Genomic DNA, 19,301 nt, shown 5'->3' with positions numbered 1-19,301 from the left:
CAGCTGACAATACATTACTAACCAACAACAGATCTTTGCAGGACATTTATGTATCTAAATTCCAAGCGTGGGGAAGCTTGGACACATGTTTATGAATACAAGGCAGCCAGAGCAAAGCAAGACCAAGCAAGTAATAGCACAGTGCGGACACTATGAAAGCATCTGGGTGCTTCACCTGGATCCCACAAAGCTGTGCCACCAGGATGGGGACCCATAGAGTAGTGCTGCATGCCCTAGAGGAGATCACAGCTGCACCCATAGAGGGAAGGTCCCCAAAACCAGCCCACTCAACGCTAATTTTTGTAGGAAGGTGAGACAAGCCATGGAGATGGCAAATCCCAGTGGCCCCATCCATGAGCTCTCTATCTGTCATGGAGGCCCCAGATTTCTCCGCATCAAGGTCAACAGTTAAATTCCCATCAAGCCAGCGCCGCAAAAGTCGATGTGTTGAATCTCAACCATTCTACCACTGTCTGCACTGAGGTCTCAGACCAATTTTTGCTGTCAAAAAGATCAGTTTAGGTATTCCTAACAGAGCGTGATGGACTATGATCTGAGTTGCACAACCTCTGCCGAATCTGGAGCTCTTGTGCCCTGCTCAGGACCCGTCACATCAACAGATCAACAAACTGATCAAGGAGGCGAATGTAAACTCTCCTTCAAGCTTTTACCAGGAAAAGTCTTAAACCTACCGATAGCTCAGTCTTCAAAAGAGTTTCTTCTCCACACCACGTGCCTACATATGGCTGACCTGAAATATGAACGTCTATTTATAGATACCAGTAATCGAAAGTCATTACTCAAGTCTCCATCCGATGGAGGCACAGCAAGAGGAACAGCCTGTATTCCCCAGCGGCGGTGTCAGGAGGCTGCTGATAATCCTTGTGCCTCGGAAGGGGAGCCCAGTGAGAGGCTGGTTAGGGCATTTGACTTTGCCTTTGATGAGGGAACAGTTAGTGAAGAAGAGCAACGATAACCTCCTGACTCCAGAAAAATGTTAAAATGTGGCTCAGCAAGAATTTCTGATTGTTTTACTTTACCTCCTGACTCCTGAGTTCAAAGCGGCGAAGCTGTTTCAAAGACAGACGAATATATTTAGATTTTGGTGACTGATCACAAGTTCCCCAAAAGCTTACATATTCATCCCAACGGGGAAGAGATCACCGAGGGCAGCTGTAATTGGTCCAGGGGCATTTTGATTATCTGCAGATTACCTGTCTCTTGATGCAAGGAAATATCTGTCAATTTGCTCAGTGGGGCTCTGGAGGAGGTTCGGTGGGAGACCAGATATCACGATGAGCCCTTCTGACACGGGACCTCCCCCATCATGTCCACTTAGAGCCGCTCCAAGGGGGCTGTCACGGGGCTTCTCTACCCTGACTAAATCTCAGCTACTGCAAGGAAAATAAATGGCATCCGAGCCATTTATTACCCACCGCAGCAGCCCCGCTGTTCTCCTCGCAAGGGTTGGCACTGAGGACCTGCCAAAAAAACATCTGGAAAAGTACCATGGCTGCAAGGGGAAAGGGGGGATGGGACAGGGGGGAAGCAGCCCTATCCCCCACCTAACGGCCACTCCAATTTATTACATTCTAGTCTTCGGTCAACTTTGAGAAAACGACTGAAGAGTGAGTTTCTATTACAACATACATCATTTTATCAACCTTATTTTTTGTGATATTTTGTAAATTACAATAAATTTGCTTTCTTCTGAATATTCAGATGCTTCAAAAGGTACCCAAAGGATGCAATTAGACCCTAGGGAAATATGCTATTATGTGCACATATCATGTTTTGCATAGGCTTTCCAGCATCTACATAATTTATGTTTTTCTGCATAATTTTCCCTTTTTATGTTTCCTATGTGTTTGTGAGATAATGCAGAAGTCAGTTCTCTACCACCAAAAACACAGACAGAACTTAAGTCTGTATTCTTACTTCACCCTATCTGCTTTACTTCCCACAAAACCCTTGGAAAAAACCCTGGAGAAATCCTTTCATATGCACCAAACATCAATGCCTGAGGAAAAACCCAGAAGGTCGAGGCAGCTCTCTGAAAGGAACCAGAACCTTGTCCACTCCCGTATTCATCTGGGCATTCCGAGGGGCCTCTGATGGATAACGTTGAAATGGTAAAGCTTTTAAAGTGTTTATAATCCTCACTTCGCATTTGAAACGTACAAAAATAATTCTACAAAACTTTCAAGTTGCTTTTTAGCTTTCCATGCCAGTCACTTGGATCCAAGCTTGTTTTTAATAAAAAAAAAAAAAAAAGAATAATAATAAAAAGGAGAGTTTTCAGTCAGGGTGTAGTTAAAGTTGATGCCTACTCTTCCTTTTCAACTCTGTTGGCTGGAGTTTTTTGCATTTTTAATTTTTTTTTTTTTTAATTAAAAAAAAAAAAAAAGGAAATAAAACTAGGGGGGAAGACTTCATGCAGGTGACCCCACAGCCCGGTAGCCCCAGGCAAACCTGTCCACAGGCTGAGTCCCCACCCAAGTACCTAAATGTGGATCCTCCTCTTCCCCGGGATGCGATAAACGACTTGTGGGCTGGAAAAAAATGTTTAAAGTCTTCAGATGGATTTTTGCTGCCCTCTCTCGGGTACCACCCAGGGACTCATCTTCCCCAGGAGGTGATGGACAAGAAACAGGGACCTCTCTTGCACCGCCTGCCCCCAGCCACGATGGCTGCTCCCCATGTTCCAGCTCCTGGAGTCCCAGAGAGCAAGAGAAAGCTTCTTTAAATGTAAAATAATAATAATAATAATAATAATATAATCATCTGCCCCTCATCTTTGGACTCATATTTTCAAGCGCTCAGAAGAGTGAACCCTTCAGACTCAAAACCAAAAACTGTGAAACAAATAAACACATAATTCACCCGCTCCCCTCAAAAAAAAAAAACCCAGCCTAATACAAATAACTGCTCACACACACGGTCTCTGCAAGTGAAATTGGGAGGAAAAAAACCCCACGCTTCCCTTTGTACCTTACCCAGAATATTATGGGCTAATCCACTTATTTAAAACTCACTCCTGAGTCCGTGTAAAATCAGTCATGGACCAGCAAGGAGACATTATAAGTATGTTTTCTTCTCCACAAACCATGACAGCCTTCAAATTGCCAACAAAAAAATGTCTCATGCGAATAAAAGAAAATATTTATGTTGTGAAACCCACAGTGTGAAACAGCAGGAATAAAATAATCTGGTAAAATTTAAAGAATAAGATTCTTTGTAGAATACATAAGAGAACACCTGCTGCTTTCCTTATTTTTTATTTATTATAATTAATATGTTCAAACTAAGCAGTATGCAGATGTATAAAAACAAACAGCCAAAAAAAAAATAATGAATACTTTTCATTAAAAAGTTCATTTGAAGTTGAGAAAAATGTATGATTAATTAATCACAACAGAATCTGCTTACTTAAAAGCCTATTGACATATGTTTTAAAATCATTTGTGTAATTTGAGATAACTAGCAGCGAGGACCGTGCGCGGGAGGTTCTCCCGCAGCCACCAACCCCTGCGAGCGTGAGCCGGGACAGACGATAGTCGCTTGGTGGAATACAGCTTATTTTAAGATTAAAAATACAGAAGACCAGAAAAAACGCCTTTCAGAGAAGATTTCAATGTGCTCCAGCACCTCTATTCGTTAATCAAATGCAGCGCAAGCTCAGTCATCCTCTCCCCCCACCGCTACTTATTTATGAATAAGCACACAAGTTAGCACACAGGGTCTCATGTATCACAACACACAGATATATATATATATATATATATATATGTATCCAGAGACTGATTCCACAGAACCAACCTGTATGGATAATACATTTCTAAATGAGGTAAAGAAAGACTTGCAGAAAGTTGAAGGTTGGGACTGGGTAAAAGTCAATGAATGGATTTATTCTCATGAAAACTGAAACACACCAGGTTAAGTCTGGGATTGGTGCGGTTACACTGAAGGAAAGGAGGATGAAATAGTTGAAAAGGAATTTATCAAGGAAGAAAATTACAGGTAGGAAGGACAGTGACAGGGGTGAAGGTGGGGTTTGGGAGTGGGATCACAGACCCACACTTAGGGGGTGCCCTTGGCCCCTGCCTGTGCACCCTCACCAAGCGTTTTCTAAGCTAGGAGTGGAGCAATTTTTCACACGATGTGTAAGAAATATCTCACTTTTCAGGCACGCCTGGTATCTCAGGAGAGCACAGAGCTGTTTATGCTAAAACTGTTTGGCCTCACCTTTGTACCCCTGTAAGACGCAGAGCCTGTTCATGAAAGCATCGATCCCCTCTTGTTCCTATGATATTGCTCTAATCTAGAAATACAAAGAGGCTCATGTCATACATATATTGTATCGCGTTTCCCGGTGGAATAGGAAAATTAAAACAAACCCACGAGTACTCTGTGGGATAAACAGCGTCATGCTCTCCCCGGGCAGAACAGAGGTGGCCGCGGGATGTGGGGCACATCTGCCCTCCTGCTCACCCCTCCCGGGAGCACCCAGGACACCCCCAACCTGCACCAGGGCTGGGAGAACCCCCCGCTTGCCGACAGTCCCAGAGCAAAGCGGAGCCAACCACCCGCTGACCCTGAAGGTGCATAAATTAGAATTAATCTTTCTCAAGATGGGGCAAAAAATAGAAACTACAAAGGAGAAAGCGGAAAGGATGCGCCTTCCTTCCAGCCCTCCCCTTCCCAAAGCATTTCGTTTCTGCTCCTCCTACTGCAGCGTCAGCATCCAACAAACCCGACCTCAACTGAATCCTTGTCATGCAAGAAAACAAAAATCCTTTACAAATCCCTTTACACAAAATAAAACAAATTCCAAAACAAACTCGAGCAGCAGCCGCCACCAAGCTTATTGGATGTAAAACCTCCATGGAAAAAAAATAAAATCAACACAGACAGAACAAAATACAACAACAACCGAGTCCTTCAGGCTCCCTGGTACTGAAACACCAACTCCTCGGTTATCTGAAATAGCTTAATTTTCAAAAGAATTCAGATCTGACATTTTCCACCGTACCCCTTTTCAGCCTCGTCCAGCTGTGCCAGGATGTTAAAGCACGGTTCCAAGGTCCAAGAAAGAAGTCAGATAAGCAGGATTTTCTCAAAAATCAGTGTGATGTGGAGCAAGAGAGAAAAGAGGAATGTTTCCGCTGACATCAACCAGGTGAAGGGGAAGGCAGACACAGCTCCTGCTGGTCCTCCTCCTGTTAGTTCCGTGCACCATGCTCTCAGCCTTTCAGTGAGCATCCCTCACCTCCCACCACCTCCAGGATGCTCCCACCTTCCTGCATATGGAAGTGATGCTGAAGCACCTGTGAAGATCTTGATAATATTTTGGTAGCCCTGTTTGGGTTTGGTTCTTTCAGCATAACTCCATTTCACACGGTTTTGTTTTCCTCTTGTAACTACTGGTGAAGTCCACCAGTGTCCAGGAGGCCACAGCGCCACACACTCATCACTTGGCATCACACCTTGCCACCAAGACCGTGGTGTACACTCCATGCTCATATGCAGCTGACCTCTCTCCTCACTGTAAAAAAACTCTTTGCTAAAGTCCTGTACAAACCATTACTGGGTTGTTTCATTTATTATGATCTAAGAAGGCGTTATTACAACCTGCCATCCGAACTGTGCTCTTAAATACCAGCTTGTACAATAATTAAGCGTAGTAGCAAGAACATTGTTAAAACCAATGACCCAGTGCATTAGCAGTTTAAATACATTTGGAGTTAACTTGATTAAACCAACCGCAATTCCGGAGAAGTTAAGTGTGAATGGTGTGGACGAGTCTCCAGAAGCTCAGAGGTCCCGCAGAAAACCCTTCACCACCTGCATTTTGGTGGGATGTGCTGCTTCTCCATCCATCTCCTCTGTGACTGCTCTGCTGTCAAAAATAGAGTGAACACACAATATTATGACCACAGTCTTGTACATATACAAAATATTATTACCATTAACACCAACATAATAAAGAGAAACTACAGAGGAGCCGCTGTTCTTCCTCTTCTGATGACAACCATGCTCTGAGCATCTAAAATGAAAAGCACAGATACATGAGGGCACTGGAGATAGAAAATCAGCACGCTATCTTTTTCCACAAGCCTTTTTCCCAATTCAAATTTATTCACCCCAGTTGTGACCACACTCTGTTCACTTTTGCCTCCCGACATCATTGGAGAGAGAGGGGTTTAGGCAGAGCGAGGAGTGACACCTCACTGGGCCACAATTTATTGGGATGACGCAGCTCTGGGGGGACCTCAGAAAGTTCAGCTGAATTAAACAGAAAAAGGAAAACTGAGCAATGCACAGGGTAATTGGGCTATGTAGCCAAATAAAAATGATCAGAGCAATACCAAATAACACATGATTTCAACCCAAAACTGTGTGGAACTCGCAAAAAATGGAATCTCATTTAAAGATACTTACAGATATTTTTTTCAGGTTAAAAAGTGAATAAACTCAAAAAATTCCTAAGTCTTCCAGATAATAATCTAGGCTGGAGAAGCAAAGACCAGTCCTTTCCTACTCCAGTAGCATCATTTCCTGTGCTGCTGTGGAATTAAGAATATAACAGAGGAAGAGTCCACAAAGGGGAAAAAAAAAAAAAAATCTATTTTCTTTTTGTCCAAAACTATTTCTTTTCATTTTTCTACAAATTAACAGTATTAAACAAAAAGAGAAAAAGTTGTTTAGAATCCAAAATTCTATTGGCACCTAGAAAAAGGACCTTTGGACAACTCAAACTCTTTCCTTAAGTAAGAAGATTTATAAAAACTGACCTCTTCTCATGAAAAACCCACTTCAATAAACTGTAGGGTTTTGGTCCAAAAGTGGTCGTTTGAAAATTCCCAAGCCAAAAAACTTAACCCTAAAGCACATATAGCTATATGTCAGCATTAAAAAACAATAGCCAAGGGGTTTAATGGATAGATTTTTTTTCTGAATTTTTTGGCATCTGCTTGGCATATATCACAGTCAGTAGGATTTATGATACATGGAGGAATACCTATATATGTTTTATGTAATGTACACATAAAAATGTATTTCTTCATTCCAGGCGGGTGATGGAGAGATCCCAAGCAGTTTGGAACTCTGCTATTTGCAGAGACCTTTGCTGGCAGAGGCTGTGCTCCCAAGTACAGCAGAGAGATTATTTTTGCACTCAACTTTTTATTTATAATATTATAAAAATAAATGTGACATATTTAGGGGATGTGTCATATTTTAAAAAGCTCAACCAGGCACATCTTGGACTTTTTATTTTTAAGGTTCGTCCTTTTTAAAAGCATAATTTCCTGAATAGTTTTCTATGTAGAAAAATCTGTCACAATGCTCAGTTTTTACGCAACTTGAGTTAGTATCTTCAAAAAGCAAATACATAGACGCCCTTATGAATCTTCCTAAGACCAAGAACAATACTAAAATTCCCTTTTATAGCAAAGAGCCATGCAGCATCACTGAAATTTAGGCCTGGGCAATACGAAATGGAGCTGAATTTAAAAGTGCAAATTTTTCAGCAGGTTCCTATGTACTGTCCCCCATCCTAGAACAGGCACCAGACAAAAAAAAAAAAGTAAAAAAATTTAAAAATACTGATTTTAAGTCCAACTTCACTGCAAATAGTTCCCATGCTTTATAAGAAAACATATCTCATTGGGGTCTAAGGCAAACCTTTGGCTGTGCTGGGATACAGAAGCGCACATTTGTATTTCAGCGAGTGCTGAAGAACGTCAGCGATGTTCTGCAAGGACAAGGGAGCAAATAGGATAGAGATTTTGTAACTTGAATTTCCAGAGACCACTGGAGTAAATTCTCCACAAACACAAGAAAAACATTCTCTCACAAACAGGCTGGACTAGGGCTGTCCTTTTATCTCAAAGCACACACTTCCAATACCACCTCTTAACTAACGGCATATAAAAGAGAAGACTATTTTTAAAATATTCATGTAAGAGGGGTCTATGATCAGGCTGTACTAAACCCCATGAGGGCAAACGTCTGCTCCACTCCTGTCCCTGCCCTTTCTGCTCTGCTCCTGACTTTAAAAGCCACCAACGCTGACATTTCCACTTTTCTCCCTGGAAACAAGGGTGGTTTAACAGCTCCTTGTGTCGATGCTGGCACAAACAGGAGGCAAACCAGGGCACACAGGGGTTCAGGCTAAAGCCCTGCTGATGCCTCCCTAACGAAGGTCTTTAAAATCATCAGTAGGGACACATAGAAGAGGTGCTCAATGTGTAACGATAACTACCAGCCCAAGTCATTCAGGCAGCGTTGGCACATCACATAGACATGACATCTGACAGGTTGAGAGAGTTGGGGGTGTTCATCCTGGAGAAGAGAAGGCTCCGGGGAGACCTTAGAGCCCCTTCCAGACCCTAAAGGGGGCCTACAGGAAAGATGGGAACAGACTCTTTAGCAGAGTCTGTTTCGATAGGACAAAGGGTAATGGCTTTAAACTAAAAGAGGGAAGATTTAGACTAGATATACGGAAGAATTTTTTTACGATGAGGGTGGTGAGACACTGGCCCAGGTTTCCAGTGAGGTGGTAGATGCCCCATCCCTGGAAATATTCAAGGTTAAGTTGGCCAGGGCTCTGATCAGCCTGATCTAGTTGCAGATGTCCCTGCTCATGGCAGGACTAAATGACCTTTAAAGGTCCCTTCCCACCCAAACCATTCTATGACTCTCTACTGAGAATTTTCGTTTCTAAAAAAAAAAAAATATAATTTTTTACATTCCTTGCTTTTTAAAGTGCATTTATTTTCTAAAATAAACCTAGGAAATGTAGCATCATAGTCCTCTCTGTTCACTGTCTTTCAGCAATTCTTGACCGAATTTGCTCAGTTTCCGCCAAGACATTTCCCTCTTGGCTTTTCCCCCCTGCCAGCCACAAAACTCGAGCTGGGACATGAGTCAGGATGAGCCTTTGTCTGACTGATCTGTCTGGATCTGTCTGATCCTTCATCACTTAGAATGAGGATCCCGCAAAGATGCTCACTGCATATTATCAACATCCAGTGCTCCGAGAGAGACCGTTTTGATTGTGACAGAAAATTACAGTCTTACACATCTGCTAATTCAGTAAATTCTCATCTACTTATGCAGGGTCGCCCATTGTTAACGACACACCTGATGGAGAGCAGCTCCGTGCAGTTGGGTTTATGGATCTCCACGATGACCATTGCTGTGCTCAAAATCCTGCATGGTGCAAAGTTTCCCACGCCTCCTCGCCCATGTTCTCAAAAATCACTAACTAGAGCCAGTTGCAATAAACGAGTGTGTGCGGAGGGAAAACAACAGAATATTGTAATTGATTTAGTGCAAAAAAGAGGAGGAAAATTATCACAGGTGGTGATGGCAGATGTGACAGCCCAGGATATTTGGCAAAATATGGTGTACATTTGATTACTGACATGGATGTTTCTGTAGTGTTGATATTTCAGCTTCTTCTAAGCCCTTTTGATAGCAAGGAATTACATAGAATAATAAAAAATTGCAGTTACAAAGCTATTTTTTTTCTAAATACCTAAATCACTGCGATCAATAGCAGCTGCTGTGAGATATTAGCTGGCTACGCAAGGCTATAAAATTCCTTCAGTAAAACAATGGCAGCAATTAAATGTTTAAGAACTGATCATCACTGTCAGGTCTCAAAATGGATGCGTGGCCACATGAAAGACAGCAGCCAGCCATAGTAGATCATGGCACAGGGCCAAAGCCACTATATTTCCAGGCAGTGATTCTAAATGCTATTATTACAGTTAATTAGTGAATACTAACTATTTTTTATGATTTTTTTTTTTTCCCTTCTTCCCCCAACTTTTACTGACAGAACAAACCATGAAAAACCTCACAATCTCCCCAGCAGCAGGAAAGCCCCAGCTGAGCAAAGTGGTCCTTTATCCCCAGCAGCTTCCACCAAGCGTGGACCTCTGCATCTAATAAAGAGGTGATCAGTCCATGTTGCCCTCTGAACTGAGTGGAAAGAAGCCCTTTATGGTAGCTAAGACAGTACAGAGACAGCAACTAAAAACACATTACCTTTTTTCTTGTCCAAAGAAGCCTTCCTGTACGATCTCCAACATGCAGCTGAGAAGACAGCATCTATTTCCACTGATGAAATTCCTGTCCATTGTGTTGCACATTTGGAAAAAAAAAATAAAAATCAATATAAACTAAGGCTACTGTTCAACCTTTCACTGGATGTGTGGATAAAAAAAAAAGAGAGATTTATAAGACAGGATGATGACAGAAATTAATTGCTTTCAGTAACAAACCTTTTTAAGGCCAGTTTGTAAATTTACCCCGCACTTTTTAATGCATCTACAAGTAAAGATGAAGAGTTTATGTTCAGAATATATAAATCATCTCACAACACCAGTGCAATTGCTACTTTTAGGAAGTTTTACTGATCTGCAGACAGAAGCGAGCTCAAGAGCATCACGCAAAGGATTGAAGGGAACCTGAGCAAGGGCTGCATCAGGACGGGCACGGGATGAGGTTTAAAAACAAACGGCTGAAAGACCCAGGAGCTGTGCTCACCGGCTTCATCTGTCTTTGCCTCTGTTAAGAGCAAACAAATTGTTCTTCATATAGCTCCAGCTTCACCCTTAACCTCCGGAAAGATCACAAAAGAAATACGCCAGCGGTACCCAGGAAAACTCCCACAGCGGTTTAGCCGTACTAGGTTCAGCGTTTTATTTTACCTCTCTGAAATATAGACCAAATATGAGCCCTTGCCTCATACAAATCTTCTACAAATCTCCCTTTGTTCAGAGCCTTTAGACAAAACAGAAAATTTAATGCAGTAAATCTCCAGGGAGAAAGGGGAGGCGGAATGGCCCAAGATCAACGGAAAAAGGTATTTCCAGGCCACGTTTCCAGGCCTGTGGCCACCCCGTTGCCACCACGAGCTGCCCACCTGGGCTTGAAGGAGACCACCAAGCAGGACAGGCAGAGGGAGTGGGCTAACCACTCTCCCACAATAAACTCTTCTGAGACACCACATTGGCCTGGACATGAGAAAACCTCCAACTCTGAAGCAATGCTCCCGTTGCAAAGAATGGAAATAAAATGCAATATTTCTATTTAAAAAAATTAAAGCCCTTGAGCCATCCTTCCCCTTGTAAACAATCAGAGTGCTTTTCTCTTTTATGCTGTTTTTCTTTTTTTGTGCCATGAATTTGCATTTTCTAGTCAGTCTAATTCTAGCTACGTTTTTTTGTTGGTTTTAATATAAAAATCTCTGTGGTTGGTGCAGAAGTTGGAAAGAGAAGATACACTTCAATTCCTCACATGTTTTCAGCATCCTTGTGGTGGTATCGGCCCCTCCGAGAGTCATCTTCTGACTTGCTATAAGTTTCTCTTCACATAGAGAAATAAATAAGGAGCCCAAATGGACCATTTTTACAGCATCTCTCATTTGACCCTAGCTGTGCTTTACTTTATTTAATTTACTTGTTTACAAACACAAACACCCTCACTCCAACCCACCACCCACACCCAGCAGGGAAAGCCCTCCTTCATTTTTACACCAACACTTCTATTAAGCCATAAAAGATGCTTTTAAACCCCATCCTTTCCAGTCATTACCTTTTTCACCCAGAAACTGAATCCCTATTGCACAGGGACACTTGGAGGAGTTTGTCCTCATCCACATCCCAACCCAGATCCCAGTGGAAAAAAAACCAGTGTTTTTTCCAAATTGACATCAACGCAGGTGGAGGGGATGGTGTCCCCCAGAAATCAGTAATTACCCACTAATCCTAGGGCATCCTTTATCCTAGAAGCCACACATCGATGTAATGGATATGAAGGGTTAGCACAAGAGAGACAAACACTCGGAAAAATCATTTACAAACAAGGGCTACAACAGCATTAGCTATTATCTTTCCCTGTATTTAAGCACATGTCTGGAAACATTGCCCAAAAAGACTGTGTATATTTAATAAGCCCATGGTTCTCCCCTCGCTTTGTTGCATCCATCTCATTCCTGCCAATATCCCGCTTCCAACTCCATCTCATCCATGCACAGCCATTCATTCAACAGGAAAACATTATGTGGTGCAAAAAACAAGCTGGGATTGTTAAGCAATTTGATAATAAGTATTTTCCGAGTGCTAGATAGAGTCCCTGCACCTAGAAACAGTCACCGTTCCACCATTCGCTGACAAATGACATCAAATTAACAGTAATCAAATCAGTGCTTCAGCTGGTATCAAATTGTTAACTACACACCAGTTACTATACATCGCTAAGGGATGGCTGACACAAAGAAGAGGAGGAGGGAGGGAAAGGAAAAAATATTCATTTTCTCTGAATAACAATCTATTTTCTCTTCAGCTTCCTGCCAAGCACAACCAAAGTACAGTGTAAGCAATATGTAGTTTACATGGTCTGTGGGTAAGTCAAGCGGGTTGAATCCAACCTGCCACCACTATCTGTGTTGGTCAGCTTTCCTTTGCCTTTCTTCAACATGAGGTTTTCAGCATGCTCCTAGCTCAGCACACCCGATTTAGAGGTTGCAACAGCTACTAGATAAATCTATTTATAGCAAGAGGGCAAAATTATTGTTTTAAATTCAAATTCTTCTGCTCCATGTTTTGCTTTTGATGCTGGAGGGGAAAGAAAAGAAAGAAAAGTAGAGAGAAACACCTTCTTTGCCTTGTAACACGGATCAAGAACCTGCTGGCTCTGCCGAAGTGTTATGGAGAAAGAGGAGATGCTCGTCATTGCCCCATGACTCCTCCCGCTGACTGCGCACCCTGCTTCTTCTCAGGATGTCTTTAGCAAACCCTTGGATGGATTAGCTGGAGTAATGCATGCCAACCTGGGTGCAGACGTTTTCCCGAGACAAATCCTTGTTTGGTTTGTCGCGTGAATGTTTCATCTGATTTTTTCTCCATGTATTTGGGGGAACTGCATCCACAGCTTGGCTGATTGAGATTCCTCACAGGTGGGTAACAACACACAAGATAAAGCAAGGCCATTACCAAACCACTGCTAGGAAGCAACCAAAAGGATATTAAAATCCTTAACACGGGGCTCAAAATAATGCAATAACACCAAAGTTTGAACTGCAGCCTCCCCAGACAAGCCATAAGGATTCTGTGTCTGTTTTATGGTATCCACGATGAAGAAAACCCTTAATCTGCACTTTCCCGATACCTCTACTCCCCTCCCCCATGGCACGCGGTCCCAGTGCTGATGGGAATGTCTCCCCTTCCACAAAGGTCACTGGCACAGCAAGGAAAAAGGAGCATTTATATGGCAGGTCCCCTTCCCACCTTGCCTGTCCCCCAAGCTCCCTCAGCTGGGACAGGAACCCAATGCCACATCTGCACCAATTGCAGAAGGGGGAGGCGAGGGCTGAAGGTGGGAGGTGTTTTCCAAAACAGAAAGCAATATTCCAGTATAAACATCTTTCATTATAAAGTGTGCAAAATTGTGTTCCACGTGCAAAATTATAAAGTATTTAATTCTATTTTTTTTAATGCCGCCTCCTCACTTGCAGTTTCAAAATGACATTTTTCCCCACTTAAAAATGCCTAAATAGGAAGGAAAATCACAGAATGGTTTAGGTTGGAAGGTACCTTAAAGCTCATCTAGTTCCAACACCTCCCAATAGACCAGGTTGCTCAAAGCCCCGTCCAAGCTGGCCTTGAACACCTCCAGGGACGTGGCATCAACAACTTCCCTGGGCAAAACAGGTAAATAAAAAGATTAAGTAGCACAAAACTAAAATCCATGTATATGTAAGGGTTTAAAACAGCATCTGGGTTTTGGGTTGCTTTTCTTTTTTATTGCTGAAGTCAATACAGTTGCGTGTGCGTGCACCCGCTCTGAACCGGGCTCAAGAAGACTTTACGTAGGGAGTAGTCATACCTCAAAAAGGTCCCCTGCTGACAGCTGCAAGCAGAACTGCGAAAAAACTGGCAAGAAAAAACATTTGCAAATATTTTAATAGTTGCCAACTTTCATCATGTTATAGCAAGTCTGGCTGAGGCTGGAGATTTTCTTAAAGCCTCAGTTTTCACAAGCAGCGATTAAAGAAACTGGTGATTAAATGAGAATCAGAACCTCGCTTCAGATAAGCAAGGAAATCACTAGTCTCCATAGTTGCAAAAATTCTGAAAAATGTGTTCCAGCTACAAAATATGGATGGAGAAACAAAAGGCAAACCTTTAAAAAAAAAAAAAAAACCAAACAAACCCAACACACTAACATTTTTTTTTGTTATTAACTCGAATTATTTTTTCAATAAACTATTGGTGGCAGTTTTTCCACTCAATTTTTGTAAAAATTTTTTGTTTTGTTTGCAGTCTGTACATATTCACTTAAAAAAATTAAAAATTAAAAATCAGGCCAAAGACAGCAGTTGCTCAGTAAAAAATCTTGTCCCCAAGAACTAGAAATGAGGGATTTAGATTCCCTAGTTTCTTTTTCTGTGCACAAGGCTTGTGCTCTACTACTTATCTTGGGGCTTTCATTGTCAGTGGGGACAAGGGAAGGGAGAGGGCTCTCTCCGGAGGGAGATTCAAGGCATCTTCAGGAGGAGAAACCTCCACCTAAAGCTGCTTCTCTCCTTCTCCCTGTTGCCTGTGGAAGAGGCATCGATGAGAAGCCGGAATTGCATCTCTAATTGCTGACTTTCCAAAACCCAGATGGAAGGACCGCACCTCAACGTTACCTGGGACAAATTATGAGGATTAAATTATCTAATCTGGGGCCAAGAAGTCATTGTGCAGTTTAAATAAGCAAAGCCACAGCCCAGACAGTGGATACTGAGTTGGAATTGAGAAACACAGCTAATCTGAAATAGTCAACAGGCTGAAAAATCGCGTAAATTAATTCTTCAGGAGATTTCAGTAGTATGCAGCAGAATGCCAAGATGGGTTAACAACTCCACTGACAGAATTAAAATGTCTTTCCCTTTTTTTCAACTCAACTTCCCCTTTATCAACTCAAAAATGTCCAAAGATGCTATGAATTTGCAAGACCCTGGTGACAAGAGCACTCGGAGCGAGCTCTCCCAGCCCGTCCCTGGCACGGGCGATCGCCGGTGGTGGGGTGGGCTTGGGGGGACGTCAGGGGAGATGCTTGGAAGTCATTGCCTTCTGGCTCACCTCCAGTCATCCACTAAAGAAATCAGTCCCGGTAAAGTTCACGCCGTGAACACTGAGATGCATTGTGAAGTGCAGGGGAAAACATGGGAAATGTTACATCTGCAGGGAAGGGGTTTAATAAATGTTTAAGGAAACGACTGCTCTCACGGTCCCGCTCTTCCCCGGAAAATTGAGATCTTGCTTAGAATTCTGTCATCGAGTTTGTTGTCTCCAAAACTGCAGTTGTCTCAATGCATTTGTGGGGTCCTGTGTGATCTCCGTGCGTTTACACATCCTGTGTTGGGGCCACGTTGCCTCATGATTCACCTTGAATCCTTTCCAACCCTCTCGCACTGCTCCTCCAAAGTGAACGCAGAAAACCTTTTTAGCCAGTGCCTTTATCTTCAGTTCAATTAACGCTGGGCCAGCCTGATGACCCCATTCAAAATGCAAATGGAAGAGTATTTCTGGAAATGCCTTTTACAGCTTTTTACCTCTTCCTGATGCATTTGCCTTGGTCTCCTCATTGTTAGGCAAAGAGAATGGCGTTTATGAGAAAACTTAAAAAGCAGGCTCTGAACCCGAGAGAGCACATCGGATGGACCCATACGTCCCAAGTCACCCCACAGCACAGAGCTGTCACAGCAAGCCCGTGCCACCAGCCAGTTGCACGTTATTCTGTATCTCATTTGTTAATTTTTTAGCTAGAGCATGGCTTGTAAGGAACAGCATCAATCTAAAGAAAGCCTCTCTCCAACTTATCCCTGTATAATAATGAGTATCTTTATCTAAAACATGAAAATAACCCTAATGGATATCCTTATGTCCTTCTAGTAACGGGCACAGGCTTGGGAGCACAGCTCCACATGGCCCTGGGCATTGAGGAGTTCCTTGTAGGTCAGAAGTTTAAACACAGCCTATGTTAGAAGTAACCAAAAGTCACTTACCTGCTGGTGGTTGCATGAATTGAGCTAGCAGTTCCAGTCCTGTTTAAGTGAGAGTCTAAGTCATAAAAAGCACTGTGAGAATGATGCTGTTTGAACCCCTCGCCAGCAGCTGTGGGAGGTCAGAAATGGGGAGTTCCCATCCGATCCCTAACATCTGCTCTTTTAATGAGCTACCACAGCCAACCTATGCATTCATCTTCTAAAGCAAGGGGACCAACTACACTAAGCTATGAAAATGAGGCAGATATAGAATCGTAGAATGATTTGCGTTGGAAGGGACCTTAAAGCCCCTCCAGTGCCACCCCCTGCCCTGGGCAGGGACACCTCCCACCAGACCAGGTTGCTCCAAGCCCCTCCAACCTGCCCTTGAACCCCTCCAGGGATGGGGCAGCCACAGCTTCTCTGGGCAACCTGGGCCAGGGTCTCACCACCCTCACAGCAAAGAATTTATTCCTAATATCTAATCTAAATCTACCCTATTTTCAAATTCATTACAAATACAAAAATCAGAGAACACCCATCATTAAATTTGCCTAAAAGGTACAAGCATTGCAACAAACATTGCAAGCAAACAAACAACTCAAGAACAGCCCTAATGACACAACTGCTGCTCCCAGAGCCAACCTCGGCAACACACCTCCGGCCAAGACACCGAGCTCCCTGTCCCTCCCCATCTTATGGACGTACCTTTGAGGCTTTAGGACTTCATGACCTCTGCGTTTAATAAACGTGGAATGCAACATCTTTGACTTGCCTGCAAAGATAAAGCAACGCTTGGAGCAAGTTGTATCTGACACACACAACAGAAAACTGTCAACAGTGGAGGAATGTGCAATCAGCGATTAGGACTATTTAATACTCCCAGAAAGAAAGAAAAAACACACACACAGAAAAGTGAGATTTATCAGGCAGTTAATTGCCAAGCATTTAAATTTAAGAGTTGGGAAACTGTAATTTTAATTATTACTGCATTATTCGTTCATACATTTTCATGCTCACATACTATAGGAACCTCAGAATGACATGACACATTTTAATTAAAACACAATTATTTAGTGACGATTAGATCTAGTCAAATAGCACCTACTTTTCACTACCTTTTCCCTGTTTTCTTCAATGGTGAATGGCACATCAGAAAGAGAAATAGGAATAGCTCAGATGTGACGTGTCAATTTTTTTTTTGATACATGCTCTTTCCTTTTATTTATGAGTTTCCTTTCTTAAAGCTGTCTCTCTGTATCTCTGGAATGACAGAGCGAGCCACTAAATAATACATGTCTCTCTTTTAGTTATTGTAAAATACTTGACTTTGTTTCCCTCCTTGCCAACCATGTAAGGAAAATTCACCCCAGCAAATAAAAGAGTAAATTTGAAGTTTAAAGGCAAAACTAACAAACAATTTTTAAACTATGTCCAAACCAATATAACTTACTTGTTTCTTAGCTGTAAACAAGGGGAAAAGGAGGAGCTATCAGCATTTTAACCAAGTTTTTCCCTCTTAATGTGTAATAAAGTGCTTAAAATAGCTTCTAGATGGAAAAACAAATAAAAAAAAACTTACAGCAAGCAGACTTGAAATCCCACACACAAGCACAGGAATCCTCTTTGATCCCCAAGAAAGCAAAAAGGTAAGCTTCATATTGTCCCCCATATTTCGAAGCCACAACCCAAAAGTTTGGTGAAAAAGACCAAAAAAATCTGACATTATTAAAATCTCCTCTAAACCCATAACATTTTCCTAATGTTAGGCTTTTTATCAGTTCAAAATCTTGATTATCTTTCTTTGTTTCATTGGGTTTTTTAATATGGTAACATGTTAGCCTGGAATATCAGATGGGTGACTAGTGTTCACAAAAGACTGCCAGCAAGAACTTCTGGTCTCAGTAATAAAATTCCACCTGGATTGGAAAAAAAAAATATTTTTTAAAATATATTTTTTGGAAGCTCGCACTGGAATTTCATCCCATTTTTCTTTATCTTTTGGATAATGAGATTTTTATTCCTTATATCATTCTTTGTTTTATACGTTCCTCTTTTATGTGGTTATTTGCCAAATGGAAAGCCCCTGGAAAGCCACCCCAGGCAGGAGAGAGGAGCAGCCCCCACCTCCTTCGTGCCTTCTTCAAGAGCGGGAGTTGTACGACCTTCATCATAAATTCAAGGTCTACTCTGTAGGGAGAACATTTATGAAACTATAGAGCTATTCTGGGGTAAATGATAGAATATAACTTCCCAGTGACTCATATAATCTCAGCCAAACTTGTCCTAATTAGGAAACAGGTAATTGTATTTGCTTGAGAGATGACAGCTGTATTATAAGGCCAGAAATGCAACTTTCTACAGTTGCTGCAAACCCTTTTCCCCTTCTCCTCCTGCTCTCCCAGAGAAAACTGGGGAAGCCACACAACAGGCGTGCAAGTGGAACAAGTGCACATTCCCACGGCCCCAAAGGGCTCTTTCTCCAAGAAAATCACAAGTCCACTGGGTACCTGGCAGCAAAAAAAAAAAAAAAAAAAAAATGTGCAAAGGGAGTGCAAAGGCTGTGGAAGCCTCTAAAGGCGTCGAGGAGAAAAAGCAGCAGCCTTCCAGGATGATTGGCAAGAGGTAGGTTATCTTCAAGCTGCTGCCAAGGTCTAGGACGTAATTAGATGTCAGGCACAATTCAGCGACTGCCACCAGCTCCCCTTTCCTCTCCGGCCCGAGCCCTGGCTCCAGACTGGGGATCGTCAGGAGCATCGTGCAGGCACAGGGCGGGAAATTCTTTGCCTGTAGGCACTAATTTTAAACCGCTCTCACCAATCCCGTGTCCGGGGGGTAGGCACGCAGAATTTAGGGCAAGGGGAAAAAAATAAATAAATAGAACATGGGGGAGAGAGAGAGGAGCATATAGAATACATTAATTTTTGAGATTCGCACTGGGGGAAGACGAGAAGACTATACCCCAGCTGCCTCTAACAGTGCAGCAACACTTACCGATGCGGTTTTGCATTCTCCATGCGCTGGTTTGCCAAGGACTCTGTTTCCATGTGCAGAACACACACTGAGAGGGGACGAGTTTGCAGGGACGATGTGTTTGCAGGGATTGCATTTCTTAAAGGAAGACAAAAACAATCAGCGGTTAATATATAAAAGCCTGACAGTTTATATAGGGATAAAAAAGGAATGACAACTCCTGCTCTGCAAAACCTGTGAGAAAGCTCTTCAGTCTTACCAGCGTGAACAGACAGGTGTT

Source organism: Numenius arquata, chromosome 15 (assembly GCF_964106895.1).
Source record: "Numenius arquata chromosome 15, bNumArq3.hap1.1, whole genome shotgun sequence".
NCBI lineage: Eukaryota > Metazoa > Chordata > Aves > Charadriiformes > Scolopacidae > Numenius > Numenius arquata.
Note: the sequence above shows the minus strand (reverse complement) of the source record.